General features: G+C 36.1%; 1 long non-coding RNA gene across 7 annotated transcripts in view; it reads right to left on the bottom strand.

The window, feature by feature from the left end:
- Positions 1-259: 259 nt before the first annotated feature.
- Positions 260-18,996, bottom strand: part of LOC144291472 (uncharacterized) — a 151,544-nt gene continuing 132,807 nt past the window's right edge. For all 7 annotated transcript variants that reach the window (XR_013358737.1, XR_013358739.1, XR_013358735.1 and 4 more), the window contains 3 exons: positions 16,080-16,474; positions 2,525-2,747; positions 260-907 (listed from right to left, as the gene is read on the bottom strand). This is a non-coding gene — a long non-coding RNA (uncharacterized LOC144291472). The remainder of the gene's footprint in view (positions 908-2,524; positions 2,748-16,079; positions 16,475-18,996) is intronic.

Raw genomic sequence — 18,996 nt, 5'->3', positions numbered from 1 at the left:
AGCCCTTTTCAGTATTATTATTACATCTATTTTGGAGATCCTAAAACAGAGAGCTCAATAATTTATCAGAAAAAGGTAAAAATATGATTTCTGCTTAGGTTTTCTGATTATCTAAATCCTGTGCACTTCCAATAAGCAAGACTCTTCTCAAATCGGCTAATAAATAGAAAGTATACAAAGTAGTTTCTACAGCTTTGAAAACTCTATTCATCACTCAGAAATTAAATAAGGATATGTTCTAAAGCAAGAGCCTTCAGATTCATTTTATTTCAAGTCGCTAAGCCATTGATGAGCTTCTTTCCTCAACTAGAACATCTAAAAGTGGAGTGAAATACATTTATACAGTACTTTCTAAGAAAAACTTTAGAGACTAGATGAAACAGAGAGAAGTGAAATCTCCATGTCAAAATACCCACCTTTAAGAAATGAAATTATTCTCTTTCCAAAATAGAAATGAGAGTTCTCCCATGGACACTTGTTTATGAAAACTCTTTTTCTAAAACATATGCTCTGCAGGTGGTTCAGAAATGGGTATCTATCCTGCCATTGGATGTATATCATTACATAAAACCCGTGCTCCCCATATCCCTAGAGTCACATGTCATTTTCTCTTTTATTCTTGTTTCTCAAGAAGAGAATACAGGGAGATTACATGAGTCATTTTTCCTCCAGCATGAAAATTTGGCAGGGATGATATCATTTCCAGATGCTTTCTTATTTTTCATTTGTTTAAAGACTTTATTCATCAGAGAGTTGGAGACTTTCTAAAGTTTGGCTACATCAGTGTATCATGGGGAAGAATGTCGAAAGCATTGTCACCAGCAGCATCTCCATTATGGCCGTCGAATGAAGCTTCTAATACGTACAAGAGCTCCCCTCTTTCCATCCTGTTCAGTTATGCAATAATCTATACGTAAAGTAAAAAAGTGATTAACGTCTATGCAGACCAATAAGAGGGGGTTTAATCTAAGCACTACATCATAATTCTATTGTACAGGTAGCGGTGGATTATTGTGTGAACATTAGCAGCTGTTTTAGGGGCAGGATGACTGCAGGTTTTAGATTTACAAATTTTTTTTTAGACTTAAAAATTTTTGAAAATACTGAAAATGTTGGACATAGGCTACTCCAGAAAACACGTGCTTGAAGTATCTTTTAGCATGACTGATTTCTCCAAGTGATTATAATCTCAATTCAGTTCAGAATTCTGCCAATACCACTTAGGTATCTTGTGACATAAAGGGTCAAAATTTATTTCCAATAAAGTGATAGGAAAGTATATACACTAATATAATTAACCTGAAGTGGTATAGAAACAATTTACCTTTACAGAATTCAGATATTCCATAGTTGCACTGAGCCAGAATATCTAACAAAACTTGAAATGAGCAAACAAGTCCTAATTTCAGGGAAACTGAACTAGGTGTGACAAAACCAATCCTCCTCTCAGAGACCACTTACTCATATTTTCAAACATGTGCAATAAGTCCAATTTTTCCATTCTCTGTAGCCAGCGTTGGCCACTTGAAATGATTTAGAACCCAACTTGGAATGTCTTATCTCTTTTAAAAACAGAACTTTTAAAATTTGGTGTTACGTTTTCTTGGAACTTGTAAGATTGCATAATGAGAGATTATGTTCTCTTATTCAGAAGACCTTGGAGACTTTCATTCCAAAAGCAACATACCAACCAACTGACTAATTTTAGAAGACTAAAACACGCCATTATGCTTTCCTTCAGCTAGAAGAGAGGGGACTCTGACTCTCTCATATCTATATAGTGCTATGAAAGCAAGGGCTGTGCACTTCGTTTGGTGCACACCTAGCACAACATTGAGCTAGTTAGGCAGAAATATTTTTTATTCCAGCACTAATGACTTTGAAGATGTCCAGGGTGAACATTTTAGCCTATCTACAAATCTTGACAATTTTCCTATTACTTTCCATGGAACTTCTACGATTTGGAGAAAATCACATCAAATAATCATTTCTTCATACCTTCATTTGAAATGTAATCGTATCCTGTTTCTGTCAAAGCCTTTGTCTCTTAGGTTTTTATGAAATGCACATAACTTTAGTATCACATGATACCCATGTCTTTACTAGGAACCCACAGACAGGATAATTACTAATACAACATATGTAATGTCTTTGATGTAGGCTGCTGCATGTATGGCTCAGGACATCTGGAGGGTCAGCTGGAAGTCTCTTTCCCTTGGCTCCCTTGCCCCCCTCTCTTTCCCTCCTCCAGGGTCCTGGCCTTATCCTGCAGCTAGCCCTTTGATCTCTTCCTAGTTCCAGCCAGAAGAGTACAGTGACTCTTTCTTCTTCAGAGCCTAACACTTATGAAAAATAAGAACACGGTCATTTCCTGTTAATGCTGACCACATTTGTGCACTAAAACGGCCCCCCTCACCAAGAGTGAAGTTGAAAGAATTAAGGAAAGGAAAGCCAGAGATAACACATACTGTTAATGTGTATTTTCACCAAAAATCACAAGGTATGAAAATGACAGGGATCCTACCAGAGTCAAGCCTTTTTTGCATTCTATAAGGTGAAGCATGAATCCAGTGGAACTTTTCTCAACAGCATCTTTGGTTATTTGCCCTTAAAGACGGCAAAGCCTTGGCCTCTAGACGGTAGCATCAAATGGCGGTGGAGGTGATAAGCCTTCTCTGTGTGATGTGATATATTTCCAAATGGAGAGATTTCCTCTATATTTGCAGATTGATATACACAATTATCTCCTGAGATAGACGATCAAGCAATGTTTAAAATTTGTTGCTGTTTAGGAGAGCTAATTTCTTTTCTTAAAAAACATACATAAAATCGTGGTTTTTTTTTAAGCTTTGCTTTCTCAATGAAAAGCCCTAACCTAACAAAAGTTAACAGTGGAAGTTGACTTCTAACTAGGTGCCTATTTTAAGTGTTCATTCTGATCAAAAATATCAAATTTGGGCAGCCAGGTGGCTCAGCGGTTTAGCACCGTCTTCAGCCCATGGCCTGGTACTGGAGACATGGGATCAAGTCCCACATCGGGCTCCCTGCATGGAGCGTGCTTCTCCCTCTGCCTGTATCTCTCTCTCTCTTTCTCTCTCTCTCTCTCTGTGTGTCTCTAATGAATAAATAAATAAAATCTTTAAAAAAATCAAACTTAAAAATTTATAATTACTATATAAAGCTGATATTTAATATGATTTCTAACTAGGTGCCCATTTTAAGTGTTTATTCTGATCAAAAATATCAAACTTAAAAATTTATAATTACTATATAAAGCTGAAATTTAATAGCCAACATAACCTTTTCAAAAGGAATTCCTAGTGTGACCCACTTAGCAGACTTTGTTTTCACATCATCCTATTCATATAAGAAGCTAAGGGATTTTTTCTTTATTTAGAACAAGTGAAATGAAATAGTTGTTATTCTTATTTTGATGTTCTTGAAGGGCAGATCAAATGAAGCTTATCTGCAATAATAATGATTGATGAGCTTCATCTAATGTTAATCCTCAATACCTCTGAGAACAATCCCAATAGATGCAAACAGCAACGAAATTCCTGCTCAATGAAGGGCATTATAAGTACACACAAGCATGTGCAATTAGCAATTTATTATTTAAAAAGAGAGAAAAAAGGGTATTTATGTCAACCCTAGCACAGCATAAAGGAAAAAGACCTGACATTGTGATTTTTAATTCCTGGGAATATATATATCCCAGCTGTGGCACTTAAGGAGAGTGGACATTGGAGACTATCACAAATCTCTGTGAAACTTAGAGTCCACATGTATAAAATGAGCACTTGTTAATTGTTTCTTTCTTTTCTCTCTTGATTTTAAATTCTATAAGGTTAGAAACTTTTGTCCTTCTGGTTCATTTTTGCTTTACAAGTGTCCAGCATAATGCCTGGCTTTTAGTAAATGTAGAATAAATATTTGATGACTGAAAGAATGAAATCATTCAGCTTTCAATAAATATTTATTGTGTACCTCATGTGGCCCAGGTGCTGTTCTAGTTGCTAGGTATAGGGTAGTGGGAGTGGTTAGAAAATAGAGAAAAATCCTTACCTTTGTGGGGCTTACATTCTAACGGGGAAGACAACTAGCAGAACAAGTAGGTAAATGTGATGCCAAAAAATATTTAAAAGTTAAAGTTGGAAGGAAAGATAGGAAATGTTGGCTGATAGAAAGGTTTCATGAGATTTCAGTCAGGATTGCTAGCAAAGTCCTTGGTAAGAAGGTGACTTTCAAGCAAAAGCTTGACAGTGACAATTTCAAGCAGAAGGAACAAAGTATGAAAACTCTGAGGTAGGATTTCCAAGAAAAAAAAAATGCACAGGTGCCAGTGTAGCTTATGGAGCAATGTGCATAGAGGGAGAGAGGATGGAGTCAGAGAGGTAGAGGGGAAGCAACAAATCATAGGGCTTGTAAGTTATATCAAGGGCTTTGGCTTTTATTGTGAGAGACAGGAAGCTGCTGGAAGGGTCTGAGCAGAGGAGTGACATGATCTGACTTATATTTGAATAGGATCACTCTGGCTGTTGTGTTAGTAATAGATTATAGGAGACAAGTGTAGAAATAAACACCTACCTCATAGCATTTTGGTAAGGACTACTCAGAAATACATGTGGAGAGCCTAGTGCAGACCGAGCACTAATTATCCTTCCTCACTACAGAGAAGCTATTAGCATTCTCACAGGTAAGAGTTGTGCTCTTCCTGTAGAATATATACTAAGGTTCTGCGTAGGCCCTGTTAACAATCCCAAGAGATCATGCCTCCAATATGGCTGTCTGGGAGTTAAGATATTGAATGAATATGAGCAACAATAATCAATGGATTACCAAGAGAAATGACCTAATAAAATTACTTAGGCAAAGTGAAGTAGTCACCCTATTTACCATCCATGCCCTGCACCAAAGGATCTCATTCATTTCATGGTGAGGCATCAAAGGGTTGTGTGGACACTGGGAATTTAGCTTTTATCGAATGTTTGTATCTAAAGTCCATAGTACCAACATCAAAGAGCAGCCATTCACATCAACATCTACAAACAAACAGAGAGGTGCTTCATACCCCGTGTCTGGCATGTTTTCCTCAGGAGAAGCTAAAACTTCACACATGACAAAATCCAGGAATCTCAATTACATTTCTCCTTAAAATCTTGTCATTAGACTTTAAGGACATTTTATTCTTTGAAGAAATATCTGCTTAGTTTTATTTCTGTTTAATTAAAAAGAACCCAGCAACCTGAAGGGAGCCATTCAAGCAGCCCTGACCTTGCAAACAACCAACTGAGCAGGTGGTGTTTCCTTTCCCAGTTTCCTATAACTGTTCTCATTTCAGTGCTACTCCTGGGAGAGTTTGTAGCAATTAATTCAACATCAGTTTACTGAGTATCTGTTTTGTATCGGGTGCTGTTCTAGGTGCTAATGACATAGCAGTGAACCAAATAAGACATTGCTCTCTGGGAGTTCACCTTCAAGTGCCAACTGGAGATTAAAGAAGAGGAGAGAGATGAGCGTAAGAAAGAATAACTGACATCCAGTTCTTCCCTTTTGCTGCACCTCTCCATCTCCAACCACTCTCATCTGGTGGCCTTTGGTAGATGCCAATAATAGCCTTGTCTGGGAAAGAAAATACATGAGAACAAATCGGGGCTTTCCTCTAAAATGTTGAGGAATTATGTTTTACTTTTAGGGGATCCAAGCACATACCACATCTTGTATGTGCATTTCTGTCTGTATATGTAATACTGAGCAGAAAGGAATGGAGGGGGATGTGTATTTGAACTTTGTTCAAAGCAAATAAGTAAAACTCAGTAATATTAGCTTTTTATTTATTTTTATTTGTTTTTAATTTTATTTATTCATTCATGAAAGACACAAAGAGAGAGAAAGGCAGAAACATAGGCAGAAGGAGAAGCAGGCACAGAGCCCAATGTGGGACTTGATCCTGGGACTCCAGGATCACACCCTGAGCCAAAGGCAGATGCTCAACTGCTGAGCCATCCAGGCATCCCAGCTTTTTATTTTTAAATAAAACTTTTGAAACTTTGTAATTTTAAATAAAATTTTAAAAACGTTGTAATTTTCCCTTTAATTATTAGTTCTATCCATTTTAGTTTTAGTTACTACAGTTAAAACATTTATCCAGAGCTACTGTTTTTTTCAGAATATGTTTACTATGTAAGATTATAAAAGACGTTTTTTGATTGCCTTCTCAGCATCTTTTCCCCATTCTACATTCTTATGAGAACCCAAACTTTATTCAGTGACCCTTTCCCATTTACGATGCCAGACAAAGGTGACATCCCTGACTCCAGAGGTAATTCATGGTCAGCCTCAACCAATCAGGTTGGAGCACTCCAGGGAGGTGTCAATGCTTTAGGAATGGACATGTGACCCAAATTGGTTTAGTCAGACTGAATGGAAGATGTCCATGGTTGGGGGAGAAATTTCCTCTCTCTCTCTCTCTCTCTCTCTCTCTTCCCTGCTAGATAAAAGTAAGAGATTAGCGTTAACTCTGTGAGAGAAAGAACCTGAGGCTACCACTGAGCTCTTAAATGAATCAAACCTGAAGCTATAGAAGATGATTGATTTGTTTACTGTCTAAGCCAATCTGAGTAGGTACTCTGTTACTTGCAGCCCAAAGCATTATATCAGGTACACACTAGAATTGTCACCGCTCTAGGAAAATGCAGGATTTATTTGCGATTCAGATTCCAAGCAGGAAGAGTTTCTTCATACCAGAGTCTTTTTAAACCACCCTTGTTTTTATGACATGAAGGAAGAAAGCTGTGCCAGAGCACAAAAGTCGATTCTGGCAGAGAACACACACACACACACACACACAAACACACACACACACAGAACTTTCATACTAGTTTTAACACTACAGACCCACTGTACTAAGGGCTTACTTTGTATCCCCAAGGATGGGATTTTAAACAAGAGCGTAAGTAAAGATCATATTATAGTAATAGGGTTCTGAAACAGAAGTCCTACAGACTTAACTGTGTAGGACAAGAACAATGTAGGGCATAGAGAGGATCTAGATGGGATTATACTGATTCTGTTCCTTGGTAAAGAGGAATGGGAGACAGATAATAGAAACTACTGTATATCTTATATATTCTATTATACTATAAAATATATCAAGCATTTATGTGTAGTAAATTGTATTGTTTTTCTTGTGACTATTCAGTCATTCTCAGAAGATCCTATTCTTAAATCCACAAATAAGTGCCAAGATTTGCTATCTATAGACATATTGGTAAATTCTTTCTCTAGTAGATTGTTTGCAAATATAGTTTCATCAATTCTTCCCATTTTGGGAAGCACATGTCTTTATAAAGTGATTTCACTGTTCTTCTCAAGGTGGAGATGTTTTTCCTCCCCCTGATGTGGCTGGTCCTATCTTATGACTTGTTAGAGCCAATGGAATGCAATAGAAGTGATGGTGTAGGGCTTCAGAGCCTTAACTTCAAGAATCCTTGCAGCTTCCTCTCTTGCCCTTTTGCTGCTCTGAGACTATTATGTAAGAAAGGCCAGCAAGGTCCTAGGAGTTGGCCCATGAGGGAGAGAGAAGGAGACCTGTGGGAAAAAGCCCGGGCATCTCTTTGGGGGCCCAGGCACATTACTGAGACCAACTGGGACTATCAGTCCCCAGTCAAAACACTAACTGACAGCAGCCTACACTGATGACAGTCATCTGGTAAGACCTGCAGAAGTACCACTCAGCTGAACCCAGCCCATATTTTAGAATTGTGAGCAACTGAATTATTGGTATTTTAAGTTTTGGGGTTGAAACTGATAGAGCCTCCCTGTCTATTGAAGTCAGGATTCTGGTGCAAAATTGAGTCAAGTACACTCCTTGTAGGATTCTATCTTAAGGAAGCTTTCTTTTTCTACTTGGATATGCAATATGTCATGTTATAAATAAATGGCTTAGAAAGTCTGAGAGGTATTTTTTAGGAAGAAGCCATTCTGGAAGGAAAACAACCTCCTCCATGGAAGGCCCAGTTCCCTTCATTCTATACCAATGACACTTTCCCTAGCCCTCATACGTACTCTCCCACCTGCCTGCCATAGATCACATTAAATACAGTCCTGATTGGAGCTAGAATGGTAAAAAAGGCACATTCTCATTTCACGAGACAGTCGTTGTGGGGCAGTGGCTAGTTCAAAAAATAGAACTTATAGCTTCATCAGCCTCCAGGCCAGGGGTCAGACATAGGAGTCCACCACTAAGGGTCCTGGAGCATCCCTCACTCGCCCTATAAGGTAAGCCTCTCTCCCCTCATTGTCATCCACTGTTCTCTGGACTCTAGTGAGAGAGAACATGGGCTGGAGATGAGGAAGCAGGGTTAATAGTTTGGCAGCCTTTTACAAAGTGCTTTAGGGATCTATATAAAACCTCTCTGTATAATATTCTGTCCTCAACTTTGGGACATCATTTAAACATTCGGAGACAACAATGGTAATAGTCATTAAATATCTAGTTATATGATTTATTAGTCTATTGAGACTTTGTGTAAAAAGAAGAACCTAAGCCAATATTTCCCAGTTGGTAGGCTGAAAAATTGGTTATTATTAAGAGTTCCACAAACTGAATCATATTCCCTTTCATTAATTCAGCAAACACTGAAGAGTATTTAGCAGGAAGACCTGTGGCTATTGCAGAAACAAGTCACGCAAGGTCTCTGCTCTTGAGGAGCATAGTCTAGTGAAGGAGTATAGCTAGATATAATGGCATGCCCGCCAATTGCAATAAGTGCTATGGAAAAAACAGGACAAGTAATATAACAGGGAGTGATTGGGAGGGTGGGGGTAGAAGTCTTGTTCTGGGTTGAGTGGCCATAGAAAGTGTTCTTTGTATAGGAAATATTTGAGCTGAATCTAAAATAATAAGAAAGAGCTAGGCTTATGAAGATTTTGGGGAGAAGAATTCCAAGGAGAGAAAATGCAAGGACCCTGAGCAAGAATGAGCTGAGCATGTTCCAGAGAGAATGCAGCCATGGAGCTGGGTGTGATGATGGTGGGGAAATGCTATTTTACATCACACTGCTTATAGACCAAACCTGTGCCACATATACCTGTGCTGCTAGTAACAGCCTTGTCCAAATGTACACAAATCTTGAAAGTGACATAGACATGTGTTGAATGTGACATAAATGTCTAGCATGTTTCCATTATGAGTACAGGGATAGTGAAATTTACTGATGTTAAAAGTCCTTTTCTTGAAAATAGTAGAAACCACTACCTGCTCTGATTTCCTAATATAAGATTTATCTGTACAAAATTTAGTTTCCATTTTTTCTTCTATTCTAGGGAGAAACAGTACTTTCCAAAGAGGGAAATGTTCAAATTCAACCTATATATTTCTTTAAATGACCGTAATCTAAAAAATAATAAAAATAAAAATAAATAAAAATAAAAATAAATAAATAAATAAATAAATAAATAAATAAATAAATAAATAAATAAATAACCATAATCTATATACAATAGACAGACCCGCGGACAATTGATGGTACAAGCAGAGAGGCCAACTATCATCTTCAGGCAAGTATTTCCACGTTCTTGTTACAAAAATCCCTCCTATATAAACACAGTCTCTGGTATCTCCAGAGATTCTGCATATTTACATGTAAAATTATTCTAAATGGAACAAAAATTGTATACCTTATCACCCCAGTGGGCATAGGTTTTTACTAATAGAGATTATAAATACAGTTATCTGCAATGTAAATTGAAAGCAGACCGTTTTTAATGGCTGATGCCAAAATCATCATGGAACTACCTCTAACTTACTATCAGAGACTTATTTACCATAATTGACTTTCTCGTTGTTTTACCTTGTCTTTGACCCTGTACACCTAGCATGATGCTCCTGAATTTTAAAAGAGAAAATGATTAATGTGGCAAGTGCAGAGACAGCCAAGATCGTGTATGCCAGTGGGGACCTGAGAGAAGCTTAATAAATAATAAACACTGCCACTTCTCACACTCTGACTCTCTCTTTCACTGCATCTTTTAGGCAGCTTTTTAAATGAGAGGTCACTTATTTTAAACCAAGTATACCTCTGTGCTATTCAAAACTTATTTATGCCATGGTCAGGAAAAAAATATTTACATCTAAAAATGCTGAACCATAAAACTCTAGCCATGGGAAAGGTTACCTGTATAAGAAAAAAAAAAAAAAAGAAGTTTGTATTACTGTAATTTCCATAATCATTTTCTTTTCTCTCATAAAACTCTCACCTCTGCTTTGTCTTGAGACACTAACTTATGGGTATCTCTTCTGTTCAACTTTCTCTGTGAAACAATTCCCAAATCAAAAACCTTTGAGGCTGAATATAAGAAGCCCTTAACTATGAGGCTAAATAACAAAGTAAATCAATTCTGGGAATATAGATGATAGAAGAACAATGATTTTGTGAAATTAAAGAACATTAATGGATTTCAAATTAATTCTGTGTAAGATGTACAGAATTAGAAATGGAATATCCAGTTTCCAACACTTTGATAATCAGGAGTTAATGAATTCTATAATTCATTTTTGTTTTCAAAGATCAGTTATATCTTCCTCCCACTATTACCTATTATCTTTTTATCCTATTGCTGCTCCTTTAATCTATTCTGATAGCTGTTAGTTAACTAGAAATTGTGCCCTCTCTTTCTCATAAGCAATAGAGTTAGTTAAGGTACAGGGAATAGGTGCTGTGGAAAATTCAGTTAACATATCATTGAGTATATTAACAGAAAAATGTAATAAATGGTAAATGGAAAAAGATGGGAAATAAGGAGGTAAGAGCGCCATTGTAAGGGGCTCATTGGTACATAGATTACTGGGCTAGAGGTAACACTTATGTTTCTGTTAGCTTCCTATTCCATTCAAGTTTATTCCAGTTCAGTGGCGGCTCAGTTGTAATTTGCCTCCTCCCCCATCCTGATGGGAAGTTGCAAATCTAAATCTTTATTAATAGATTTATAGTAACTGTGACAAATGCATTGGGTTTAAATTTTGAATCCACTCTGTAATATCAAGTCATTTTAAACCCACTGAACTTCAATTTCTTTATATTATGAAATCACAGTATAATAAAATAACACAGGTGACAACCCTCATTCTTGAAACAAAGTAAATGCTTCACCAATGCTTGAGGATGATCATAATATTTTTAAGACTCTGTTTGAGGACATTTTTTCAGTTGTTCTTTCTTTTATTCTTCTAGTCATTCAAGTATTTACTGAGCATCAAATATATACCAGAATTTGAACTAGGTGTTAGAGATACATGACATGACGCCAGTCTCTAAATTCAATGAACTCTCAATTAAATATGCTCCCAATAGGTCTTCACAATTTGTTAAGACTTCCTGACTCAGGACGCCTGGGTGGCTCAGCGGTTGGGTATCTGCTTTCTGCTCAGGGCATGATCCCAGAGATCTGGGATCGAGTCCCACATCTGTCTCCCTGCAGGGAGCCTGCTTCTCCCTCTGCCTGTGTCTCTGCCTCTCTCTCTCTCTCTCTCTCTCTCATGAATAAATAAATAAAATCTTTAAAAAAAGACTTCCTGTCTCATTTGTACCCTTACACTTGAGCCTTGTGGATCACTAAGACAGATTTTATGGCAAAAGTCATTTTCTCAGAATTACTCCAGCCAAAATTTAGTTTTTACTCCAAAGCCACCAATGTAATGAAACACAAAATAATTTAAGGTTCAAATGTAATAATAGAATATGTGTATTTATACTAACCTTTTGAATATTCAGTTAAAGTAAAAAGGAATCTTACTTTTCACGGTCCTTTCATAAGACAGTACCTAATTCCTTCCAGTTTCCCTATGTCAAAGTCAACATTACTAAGGAGATGCCAATAGAGAGAAACAGAAAAGGAAGAGATAAACATAATATTTTATGGTTTGTGATATTAGAAGATAAATGACCCCGGACAGTCCTTGTAATATCTTTTGGGTGCCTGAGTTTAAGTAGAAAGAATTATTGCATATCTACTTATTTCCTGCTATTCCCCTACAAAATAGATTGGCATATGGTTTCCAGAAGGACATCATGTCTGGTGCAACAATGAATATAAGGAGAAACAAGGAATCTGAAAAGAACATAAACAATAATTGGTCTTTGACAATGAAGTAAATGTAATAAAATGAAGCCGAGATTGTCTCTTCAATAAAAGATGCTGGAACAACTGGCCATCACATGTAAATGAATAAGTCTAGACACAGACACTACACATCTAATTCAGAATGGGCGATAGAACTAAATGTAAAATACAAAACTATAAAACCCTTAGATTTCATAGGAGAAAATATAGATGATCCTTTTTAGATATAACACCAAAAACATAATCCATAAAAGAAAGATTGATAAGCTAGACTTCATTAAAATAAAAAAAAAATCTACTCTGTAAAAGACAATGTCAAGAGACTTAGAAGACAAACTACAGACTAAGAAAAAATATTTACAAAACACATATGTGATAAAGGACTTACCTAAAACATACAAAGCTCTCTTAAAACTCAACCATTAGAAGGTGAATAACCTCTTCAAAAATGGGCCCAAGACCTTTACAGATACTTCACCAAAGATGATATGCAGATGGCAAATAAGCATATAAAAAGATGTTCCACATCATCCGTCATCAAGAAAATGCAAATTAAAATGATGAATTACCACTACATATCTATCTGAATGACCAAAATCCAAAAGACTAGTATGCCAAATGACAAGGTTGTGGAGCAACAGGAACTCTCACACATTGCTGTGGGGAATGCAAAATGATACAACCATTTTAGAAAACACTTTAGCAGTTTCTTACAAAACTATGCAATCCGGCAATTGCCATCCTTGGTATTTACCCAAAGGAGTTGAAAACAAGTTCACACAAAAACCTGACCATGGATGTTTATAGCAGCTTTATTCATAATTGCCCAAACTAAGAACGAATCAAAATGTTCTTCAGTAGGTGAATGGAGAAACTGTGGTACATCCAGACAATGGAATATTATTCAGCATTAAAAAGAAATGAGCTATCAAGCCACAAAAAGACATAGTAGAATCTTAAATGCATACTACTGAGTGAAAGAAGCCTATCTGAAAAGTCTACACACTATATGATTCCAACTATATGACATTCTGGAAAAGACAAAACTGTGGAGACAATAAAAAAGATCAGTGTTGCCAAGATAGGGAAGGGAGATAAGCAGGTAAAATACAAGATTTTTAGGACTGTAAAAAATACTCTATATGATATTATAATGATGTGTAACTATATATTTGTCCAAATCCATAAAATATATACCACCAAGAATGACCCTAAGTAAACTATGGACTTTGGGTGACTATGTGTCAGTGTGGGTTCTTTCTTGTTAAAAATGTACCATTCTGGTGAGTGATGTCAATAATGGTGGAAACTATGCATGTGTAGGGGCAAAGGGTGTATGAGAACTCTCTGTACCATCCTCTTAATATTACTGCTTAAAAAATGAAGTATTTAACAAAAAAAGAACATAAGTAAGACCAATCTATCAGTATGATGTATGGTTAACTAACTCACTATGTATTTTGAACTTTCTTTACTAGACATTAAGTATTGGTATTTACCAAAATATTTAAAAATTAAAATAATTAGTTTTTTAATTTTAAATGAAATTGCTGATAAATCTAAATATGTAATATTAATGAAGCAGACATGCAGAGGAGTGCCTTACTAACCTTATTCTCTTAATTTCTTGTCCTAATTAGAACATCACATCTCAACACTTTTTACCCCAATCACTAATTTTTCAAATGCTATAAAGTAGGTAAGTCTGAATGAACTCAGCACCAGCACACTTTCCAGAAACTAAAATTGACCAGATAATTTTATTTTTTTAAGATTTTATTTATTCATAAGAGACACAGAGAGAGAGGCAGAGACATCGGCAGAGGGAGAAGCGGGCTCCCTGCAATGGAGCCTGATCAGGACTCCATCCCAGGACTCCGAGATCACTACCTGACCCAAAGGCAGACACTCAGGCATCTCTGACTAGATAATTTTAAATCACTGGGACAGAAACAGGCAGATAGTCCCTAGGCAACAAAATTAGAAAATTCATTGACAGGAAACTCAAGGTTCCTGAACTGAAAGTTCCTGAACTGAAACTTCAACACAGACTAGACTCCAACAGGGAAGATATGGATTAAAGGCATGAGGCTTTCTTTTCGGAACTAAAATTGCCAGTTGATTCAGTCAATGAAGTGATGGAAAAAGCCAATTGTATTGTTTATTGATCTGGAACAGAGTTAAGTCAATCAAAACAATCAATCCTGTTAGTCCACATTAAGTGAGGAGAAGAGCAGAGTTAATTATCAAGGACTCTATAAAAAAAGAAAAAAAACAACTTCTGTTCTATTATGGATATTTGACATGTGCAAGTACTTTTGTCATGATATATTCTAAAGTTGCATTAGTTCACTTAAATTAGAATAAGGAGATGTAATTAAAGCTACCAGTGAACAAATCTTACTCTCATACAGGTTTTAACCCCTCCATTATACGTAAACGTAAATAGTGTTTACATTTTTAAATGTAATGTAATAAATGTTTATAAATGTAATTTGTGTTTACATTTACATATAATAGTCAACTGTGTCCACATATTAGTCACATATTAGGGACTAATTAGTCCACTATTAGTCACATATCAGTCCACTATTATGTCCACATATTAGTCAACTGTGTCCACTGGAGGAAAAATTAATCACTCAAATGGATTTTGCAAATTCAATTCAACAATTTTTTTTTTTGACAGAGAGAGAGAGAGAGAGAGAGAGTACAAGCGGAGGGAGATGGAGAAGCAAACCTCCACTGAGCAGGTAGCCCAATGTGGTGCTTGATCCCAGGACCCTGGGATCATGACCTGAACCCAAGACAGATGCTTAACTGAATGAGCCACCCACATGCCCCAATTCAACAAATTCTTATTTGATATTTCCATCATTAACCCATAACCTCCTTTTAAGACTTATGGTCCACTTTCAGAATCTGATGAAATTTGAGAGATCGAATGACATATACACACATTCTCAAATGTACAAAATATCACATATCGATTTCAGGGACTTCACAGATTCTGATTCATTTACTCTGGGTTAAGAACTGCTGTGTCATGTACCTGAAACTGCACTAGACACTGAAGTCCTGGAGCAAGGCAGACAGGGCCTCATATATGAAGACATAAAACAAAATGGTAGGTGATCAGGGGAAATAATAGCGGGATTACCCTGGAACACAAGACAATGGAAAGTCAGAAGACAAATGGTGGGTAGAAGTCAGGGCACTGATGACCAAATATGTCATATTAGGGAATTTAGGATTCTCTAGCCTAGTGTTTTTTAGTGTGATCCAAGAACATTATACTCTGCCTGAGTGATTTGTCAAATTAAAATCTTTGGTGAGGGGGGCCCAGGAATATGCATTTTGAGGTTGCTATCCAATTTTTGCTGATGCATATTGAATTTTGGAACCATTGCTGTGGGCTAAGGGAGGAGACATGATTGGTGAGGAGAAGGCAACAGGCAGCACCAAAGGTTCTAAGGAGGGTGCTGGAGATGATGATAAGATTTTCATTTTAGATAGAGCACTCTGCAGGCTGCAGAGGATAGGTTTAATGATGCCAGATGAAAGGTTGGAGACTAGTTCAAGGTTACCATTGTAGTAGGCCCAGGGAGAGATGCTGTAACATAAATTAAAGCAGGAGTTGTGAGGAACACAGAGACATAGAAGATTCTCAAGCAGTAAAAATTAACAGGCTGCATCAATGAGAAAGAGAGAGGGAATCAATGAACACTCGTTTTTTGGTTTTTTGTTTTTTTTTTTTTTTTTTTTTTTTTTTTGGCTCAAGGCAACATCTAGATGGCATGATTGCCCCTAGGATAGGAAACCTGTATGAAGAGCAGCCTCAGGAGGGAAAATAGAGCTGAGATTTGGATTTTGAGATGTTTAGGGAAAACCTAGGTGGAGAAATACACAGATCTGGACTTTGGTGGAGGTGTCAGTGTATAACTAACTTCAGATACCTATCTCAATGAGTCTTTTCTCCTGGGATGGTTCCCTCTGAGGTGGACACCTCTTCTCTGGGGAGCAGACTGTAGGCATGCTGGGAACCCAGTGGGGGAAGTGATGGGGATATCATCAGTCACTTAATCCTCTGTGTTCCGTCCAGATCTTACTCCAAGTTCTACTTTGCCTGGGTCCTGAAGTCTGAAGCCACTTTGGCTCAGTTCTCCTGTGGTTATTCCAAGCCTTTCTGGGACTAGCTGTCTTCTTGTCACAATTCTCTGTGCCAGCATCGCCTTCCTCATCTTTGGCAACTCAAAGATGGTTGGTTCAGGTACTGGGCATCTCTTAGTATCATTGAGGAAAGTGTTTGTGGTTTTCTGTTCCCTCCTCTTTGTTATTTGGGAGGTGGTTTCTGGAAGGAAGGGTGGAAAGGGCAAAAAAATATTTGTCATTTTAAATTTAATTAGAATTGTCTTTATAACATAACATGGACATTTATTTCATTAGTATTTCATTAGTAAAATAACTTGGATATTTACTTCATTGACTCATCAATTCCATTTTTCTAGGAATCTATCCCAAAGAAATTCTCATTTTAAGTACATAATAATGTATGTATGCTGATGTTTATTTCATCATTGTTTGGAAAAGAAAAATGAAATAAAAAAAGAAAAAGAAATAATCATAATCAGCACTAAAAAAGGAGTAGTTAAGCAAATTATGGAATATCCATACTATGCAATACTATGTAGCAGGTAAAAAGAATGAGATGAACCTAAATATTAAAGCTTAGGAAACCATATTTTGTGAAAAACGTTCTTGCCTGCAACCTATCACCTAAAAAATAATTATTAATGTCTCAACTAATAAAAAACTCAGCTAAAGGGAAGGAAGGAGCTACTTATGCCCAGTAGTACCAGCTTAAGAAGTAGAAAAACAAGAAAAAGTATTAGGCATTGGCAAGAGCTGAATGAGACCAGAAAGCTAGAAAGTATGATCATATTGAAAAAAACAACAATACTGCTTGGAGAATTGGACTCTGAACATAAAATTAAATCATGAGAAAGTATAAATTAATACTAAGCACCTATAGATATTGCCCAATTAGACAGCAAAACATACTAAAATTCTCCGCTAATTAAGACAGTATGGTATAAAGCAGAAACATAAAAACAAGCCAATAGAATAGAATATGGTTTGGAAGCATACTCACATATAATAAGGATTTTAGTAATAAAATTTATAATACAGTTGATATTGCAAATTAGTGAGGAACATGGACTATTCAATAATTGCATAGGGGACAATCAGCTATTTGTAAGGAAAAAATAAGTTCAGATCCCAGTTCCACAACTAGGGCTACAACACAGCTTTTAGATATTGCAGATGGATTAAAGAATTAAATCTGTATGTAAAATCAGAGGAAAATACAGGGGAATATTTCATAATTTTAGAATGTAAAAGGCCTCACTAAGCAAGTCATAAAACAACAGAAAAAGAAAAAACACTTTTCCTATGGGGAAAACCAACAATTTTGAGCTCATGAAATTTAAATTGTTTTTCATTTTGTCGATTGTTTCCTTTGCTATACAAAAACTTTTTAGTTTGATGTAGTTCCACTTGTCTATTTTTGCTTTTGCTGCCTGTGCTTTTGGTGTCATGTCTAAGAAATCAGTGCCAAGAAAATGTTAAGAAACTTTTCTCTGATCTTTTCCTTTAAGAGTTTTACATTTTCAGGTCTTAGGTCTAAGTCTTTAATTCTTTTTGAGTTAATTTTTGTGGTTGGTGTCAGGTAACGGTCCGATTTCATTCTTTTTGTGTGTGAATATCGTTTTCTCAGCACCGTTTATTGAAGAGACTATCAATAGTATCATTTCCTCATTGTATAGTCTTAGTATCTTGGTCAAATATCAAACAGAATGTGTGGGTTGGGGGGGTCTCTATTCTGTTCCAATAGTCAATATGTCTTTTTCGGCCAGTATGATATTGTTTTGATTACTTTATTTTTATAATATATCTTGAAATCAGAAAGTATGATGCCTTGAGCTATGCTCTTCTTCAATAGCTTTGGCTATTTAGAATTTTTTGTGGTTCCATATGAATTCTTTCTATTTTTTCTATTTCTGTAAAAAATGTCATTGAGATTTGGATAGAGATTACATGAATATGCAGATTCCTTTGGGTAGTATGTAGTATTTGGGTAGTATTACATTTTAGTAATATTAATTCTTCCAATCCATGAACATGGAATATTTGCCCATTTATTTGTCTGCTTTAACTTCTTTTGTCAGTGTTTTATAGTCTTTAATATACAAGACTTTTACCTCCTTGGTTAAGTTTATTTCAAAATAATTTAATTTTTTTATCCCATTATAAATGGAATTATTTTCTTAATTTCTTTTTTGGATAGTTCATTGTAGATGTATTGAAATGCAACTGAGAAGCTTCTGCACAATGAAGGAAGCCATCAACAAAATGAAAAGGCAACCTACCTACGGAATGCAAAAAATATCTGCAGGCCATATATCTAGTAAAGGGTTTATATCCAAAATATATAGGGAACTCTTAAACTCAATAGTAAAAAAAAAAATTAAATGATCCAATTTAAAAATGGGCAAATGACCTGAATAGACACTTTTCCAAAGAAGACCTACAAATGGATAACAGGTACATGAAAACACTAAAACATCACTAATCATCAGGGAAATGCAAACAAAACCACAATGAGATATGACCTCGCACTTGTTAGAATGGATGTTATGTTCACAAAATTTGTAGAAAAGGAAACCTAGGACACTCTTGATGGGAATGTAAATTTGTTCAGACACTATGGAAACCAATATGAAAGTTCCTCAAAAAATTAAAAATAGAATTATCATATGACCTAGCAATCCCACTTCCGGTTATATATAGATACACATCCAAAGGAATTGA

The sequence above is a fragment of the Canis aureus genome, chromosome 20 (genome assembly GCF_053574225.1).
Source record: "Canis aureus isolate CA01 chromosome 20, VMU_Caureus_v.1.0, whole genome shotgun sequence".
Taxonomy (NCBI): Eukaryota; Metazoa; Chordata; class Mammalia; order Carnivora; family Canidae; genus Canis; species Canis aureus.
This window is presented reverse-complemented; position numbering and strand designations above follow the sequence as displayed.